Source organism: Camellia sinensis, chromosome 7 (genome assembly GCF_055761805.1).
Source record: "Camellia sinensis isolate YWXY chromosome 7, ASM5576180v1, whole genome shotgun sequence".
NCBI classification, from domain to species: domain Eukaryota; kingdom Viridiplantae; phylum Streptophyta; class Magnoliopsida; order Ericales; family Theaceae; genus Camellia; species Camellia sinensis.
In genome coordinates, this window is record NC_138967.1 from 62,071,784 (window position 1) to 62,078,051 (window position 6,268).

General features: G+C 34.0%; 1 pseudogene; it reads right to left on the reverse strand.

The window, feature by feature from the left end:
• Nucleotides 1–1,773: 1,773 nt before the first annotated feature.
• Nucleotides 1,774–5,239, reverse strand: LOC114321598 (germin-like protein subfamily 1 member 13; annotated as a pseudogene).
• Nucleotides 5,240–6,268: the final 1,029 nt, after the last annotated feature.

Genomic DNA, 6,268 nt, shown 5'->3' on the forward strand with positions numbered 1-6,268 from the left:
TGTTGGATGACCAAGGTCACGTTTTTCTGAGATGGTACAATATGATCCATACAATAGGAGCATATTGTATACCTTTTAGATGGTGCACATTGTAAACTTTTTCAATCAATTATACCACCGTTTAAGGCATCTAGTTGGACGACTTAATCTAGTAAATAAAAAGTATACATATCTCTTTGATTTTAAAAAAAAAAATTGAAAAAAAGGGACACGTATTTCTTGTATAAATAAAATTATCTCGATAAAATTGTTGCTATTAACTAGAATGTGAAACAGTTGGAGAACATCTCATTATATATTGTAAAATATTGATGAAATAGATCATAATAATAAGTGATTATCATAAAACTATAGGGCCATCTGTTATACATCTTATAAATACTGTGAAATGTAGGGGTACTAAATGAATTTTCTAAAGCATAGATATTCTGATTATGATTATGTGGTTGTTTGGAACTTCCAAATAAGTCACATTTTTTTTATAAAAAAAAAAATTGTTTTTGTTTTTGTAGGTAACCTTTTTTTAAAAAAATTATGTTAAATTTTGTTGCTTTTCTAGTTTGTTTTGTGTAAACAAATCTAAAATGTTATTTTTTTTAGAAAATTCCAAAAAAAAAAAATTCAAAATTCAAAATAAGTCAAAAAATATTACGTAGACCAATCTTAAAAGTAAATTTTTTTAAAGAAAAATTCAAAAAAAATAAAATAAAATAAAATAAAAAATAAAGAAGCTAAAATAAGCCACAAAAGTAATATTTTTGGTGGAAAATTTGGTCAAAATTTCATCATAATAAAACTTTCATGGATTACAGTCAAGCACAGAAATTTTTTCTTGAGAAGGCCAACACACACCACTATTTCCAAAATATCCTTAGTGACTAGTTTGATATTTCAAACTTTAAAATGATACAACTTTAAAATTAGATGTTGCTTTTTCATAAAATTAATATTTTTAGAATCCTCTCGTCAAAATCTATCAAACAAAATTAATATTGACCGTGAAATTCTTACCCCAAAAAAAATATTGAAATTTTTACTTTCGAAACTAACATCAACAATAAAATTTTACTCCGTCTCACAATAAAAATTTACTCTGATTCACAGCAAAACAATGAAATGACACTGTTAATAGAATACAATTTTACTACTAATATAAAACGGAGTATCAACAATCAAACTGGTAGCGACATATTATTAGAACAAACCAAAGTAAAGTTAATCTAAGAACAAACAAAAACGCCATTATTCAATTATATTCAATAAATAATAATCATAATAAACGAAATACACTTTGTTCAATCTCCAATCTCACATGAAAAAAATCTTTAACAATTATTTACTCTTTCATCCAAATAACAAATGAAATATACATCTCTTGTATGACTCAATCGCAAATTTCGATCCAAACAATCGTTGTAAGGTTCAAATATAGCAATCATCGAAGTTCTATGATGGAGACAATAAGAGATGATCGACGGACGGTGGAGATGGTAAAGATTTGGAGAGAGAGAGAGATGGATATGAGAGTTAATTAGTTCTTTAATGAAGGACAAAGTTGTTCATTAATTTAATTTATATATTCTTTTGTCCATTAAATCTACAAAAAAATTAAATCGAGGACATTTCCATTAAAAGTAATTAGTAGGTCATGTTTTCAATACAAGTGGCTAAAGAGGGTGTTTTGAAAAAATAAATAAATAAATAAAAATCCATCTTGTACTTATTTTTGTCTTTTGTTGGAATTTTTAAAATTTTTCAATTCGTCTCATCAATTAGAATCGGAAAACTTAAAGGTGTTTTTAATATTTTTTAAAATTTCACTGAAAATAAAAATAAGTCAACAGGAAAATCAAATTTCAAACACCCACTATATAAAAGAGAAAGAGAGAGTACAATTTAAAAAAAAAAAAAATTGTTATCTTAAAATTACAAGAAAAAAAAAATTCTAAGGAATTCGTTCGTAACCAATCACCTATTTATGATATATTAAATTATATGTGTTTAAAATTTAACAAAAAAATAGATTCATGGATTTTGTTCTCCATTTATTTCTCTAGTTGTTGGGCCACCAAAATTGAGCTTGAAGATAGTCCACCACTTTCTTGTCCACTTGGAAAGCCTTGGTAAGTACATCATCATAAATCTAAGGACTCGACCCAAATTCTGCATTTGCAACAGTAATAACACTAGTGTTTTGGCAACTCAGGCCACCAATAGCCACTGCATTAGTCTCTCCCTTGTTAAACTGAAACTGAATGAGACCTTCCGGGAAAACAAAAACATCTCCTGGGTACAAGACCTTAGTGAAGAGATGATTTTCTAGATTGGAAGTTACGAAGTCGACATATGTATAGGGTACCCTCCAAGATCACAAGGATTTCAATTCTGTGAGAGTGTGTGTGGGGTGCGTTGAGGCCATATGGTGCAAAGTCAATACGAGCTAAGGAGATGCCAAAAGTGTTGAGGCTTGGGATTTTCATGACGTTTACAAGAGTGACAGTTGACCCAACTAGGTTTGATGTATTTCGAGGAGTAAGAAGGCTAGAAAGAAGAAATCATCGTCTTTGGCGAGCTTTGGGACATTGTAAAACTTACCATTCACGAAAGCTACATGAAAAGGAAATGAAGATGCGCTTCAGTAAGTGTTAGGTGAAAGAAATAAGAAGTTATATAAACTAATAAACTTTTAATAATGTTACATGATGACATCTAATAAAATGAAAACCTACCTCTTATAAAACTTAAACAATTAAAATGTTACAGATCGAAATGAAGCAAAGTGTATATTTTAAGGACCAAAAAGTGTAATTGTTTATTCTAGAAATACTACTTATTCTAGCAATGAATACTGGCGACTTAAGCTAGCACATTTAATACTTTGAAAATGAAATTGACACAATTAAAATGTCGATAACCCAAATGACACTAAACATGTACTTTTGAAGTAACAAAGTTAGGAGATAAATATAAGCCTATAGTATACTAACAAATTTGGAATCATTGATAGCAACACACAAATCTTGTAGAGGACTTGGGTCAGAAGCAGAGGCAAATGTGGAAGCCAAGGCCATGATGGCCATTGTTACAAGGGAAAAGTGAGTGCCCATTTTAATTGAAGCAAATTGAAAGGAGGGTGATAGATCTAGGATGGCAAAGAGGCTGTGAATTTATAGATATAGATAGACAAGATTAATTGAATTTGTCATTATGTTTAACTTGTTTTCTTGTTCATCTTTCAAGGATGAACCATGAACTATGGTTTACTTGCTTCTATTTTCTCTCATCAAGGGAAAGAACAACATGTGAGGAAGGGGAAAATGGTCAAGGTTTATATTGAAAAACAAAGAGTGACCCGCTCTGATACCAATTGAAAAACCTAAGTGATTCGTGATTAGATCAAGAATTAATTGCACCAATTCCCAAACAACTAAAAATAACAATCTAAATCATCAAGCACGTACGAATGTGATTTAGATTGTTGTTTCTGAAACAATAAATCGACACAAACGATTTTTACATGGAAAAACCACAATTGGAGCACCTCCAATTGTGATAAAAAAAAAAAACCATGGACGAAACGCCACAAATCAATCCACTACTGAAGAAAGAAAGATTACAAAGATGCCAAACAAATTACCCAAATGCTTCTAATTTGTCTTCAAATCTTCTTTATATCTTTCACCGCAACCTTCGTCTTGGAATTGATTAGATTGATGTTGAATCCACAACATTCGTTGTCGAATCAACGACTACACACAGCATCAAACTCCTTCGATTACTCTGTGCTTGAATCTTCGGAATCCACTGAAGAAGAATACTTTTTAAAGAAAATCAAACAAACTCCTTGATGTGTGCTTATAAGAACATGAGTTCAAAACTCAATCAAACATCAAGAAAAACTAGCAACCAAGCCCCAAAACAAAACCCTAGACCTCCCAAAACAGATCTAGGAGACTTAACCCTAAAAAAAAACTTAAACACATATATATAGAAAACAGGGGCCGCGTACCCCACTCGAGTGCAGAACTTGCCACTCGAGCAGAGTCACTTAAACATGCGTGCTATTAAACAGATCTCCGCTTGAGCACTAGAACCCACGCTCGAGTGCAAAAACATACTTCCTAGTATTTGTGCAGACACGCCCAACTACTGAGATTGTGCAAACTCCGCTCGAGCGCAAATGTTCTCGCTTGAACGGGAAGACCAAAAACAAGGAAAGATAACAACTCTATGAAACAGAGTTTGTTCATGGAATTGGCAACAAGTAGGGAGCTAACAATCTCTTCCTTTGTTAATTCCCAGACAAAAATTTTCTAACAATTTTTCCTAGCAACACACGCACTAGACACACTCACTAACACAACCTATCGGACACAAAAAAAACAACGCTACAACAACACAAATAGGTTCAATTTGAACAATTTAGAACAGTCCACCATTCGCCTGTGAAACAACGATCAACATACCACATAAAAACAAAAAATGTGGAACTCAATAAGATAATAAAACATAATAGAGATGAATAACAAACAAAATAGCCAATGTATCAGTTCTATTCAATTCCAAAACACTAGCAGTTCTAAAATATCTATAACAGTTCTAAAATAAATATCAGTTCCACTGCATCAGTTCCAAAAACACAACAGCCAACTGTACCAAATAAAACCAACTGTACCAAAAGAACCAAAAGAATTTAAAACCAATTGTACCAAAAGAATAATGTTAAAATTCTCCCGCTTTTTAGCTGGGAGTCAAACAAAACAGTCCAAGAAAGAGAGAGTCAAGAATCACCTGAAGGTGGATAAGGCTACTATAACTGAAGCAAGGAGATGATCTGAGCAACCTGTAGAGTAGTCTGGGCGGCGGACTGCTCCAGAAGGCCAAAGGCATCAAGGCGAGCAGTGAGGTGATTCAGCCGCTGAGTCACGGACTCCTCAAAATGGCGAAGCTGGCCATGAAAGGTCCTGGGATGATCATCAGCCTCCTCTGCAGCAGTTGTTGCTGCATCATTCTCTGCCTTCTCGGCTAGAATATCCTCATCACCTGTAGAAGGACCAGCCTGAGAAGACTTCCCCTTAACATGAGCTCGACTCTGAGAAACAGTTTTCTTAGTAAGGGGTTTCATAGGGGTGGCATAGTCATCGTCCTCGAAGACCGAGCCCTCAAGACGAGACAAAAGTCGGTTGATCAAACAACCATAGGGCAACCCTAGCTGTTTGTTCCCAGAAACGACTATCATTTTTGGAAGGATAAGGTTGGCAAGATTAATGGAGAGATGGCGAGCAATACAGAATAAAACAAACCCTTGTTCTTGATTGATTTCAGAAGAATGAGTGGCGATGATGATATTTGCATAGACAATAAGATTAAGCAGTCGAAACTTGGGAAGGAGTTCAAACTGTTTAATCAAAGTGCCCTTGACCCAATTACAAGGCGCGCCACACAAGGTAGATTCCACCTCGTTAAAATCACATATGGGGTGAATAGGAAAAGGATAATGCTCCGGAAAAACTCAATCAATGCCTAGGAGCTCTCTAATAAGATCAAGTGTAACAGAGATAAACTTAGAACGAACCCAAGACTGGAAGGAGGGGCCAATATCATCATTACTCTCAATGTTACAATAAAACTCGCAAACCTAATCAAGGTTTTGGAGGCCGGAGAAGGACAAAACTAAGTCACCTCCTAATGGATCAAACAATGGATGAATAGAAATGGACTCGAAAGTATTTGGCTGGACATGGTGTTCGAGATGAACTATCCTATACTCGAAGGACTCTCCAAATGACTTCGCTTTAATGGCAGAGGGAAATCTATCGGGGTTAAACAAGGGACAAGACACTGTAGACTTTCGACGGTTGACAGTGGGCATGGCTAACATAGGGTCAAAAAGAACACTAACCAAACTGAATACCCCCCCATCCAAACCCAAAATAGTTAAGAAAAAAAACATTAGTAACCAAAAATCAATTAGACAATAATACAATAAAAAATAGCAATACACAGAGATGTAAAACCACATTTCAAATGCATAATCCTATAGAGCATAAATCATGAAAAAACAAGATCATCACAATAACTCAATAGCAACAAAGAAGCACACATGACCCCCCCCCCAAAAAAAAATAAAAAAAAACTTGACAAAGAGAGAAGTATGAAAACAAGTGCACCATGAATCAAAACAAGCCCAATCTCACCAATAAGCCTAAGAAACTCTGTGAAAATGTGTGAATCAAGTGCAAGAACCAAGAACTAAGCACAAACCAAA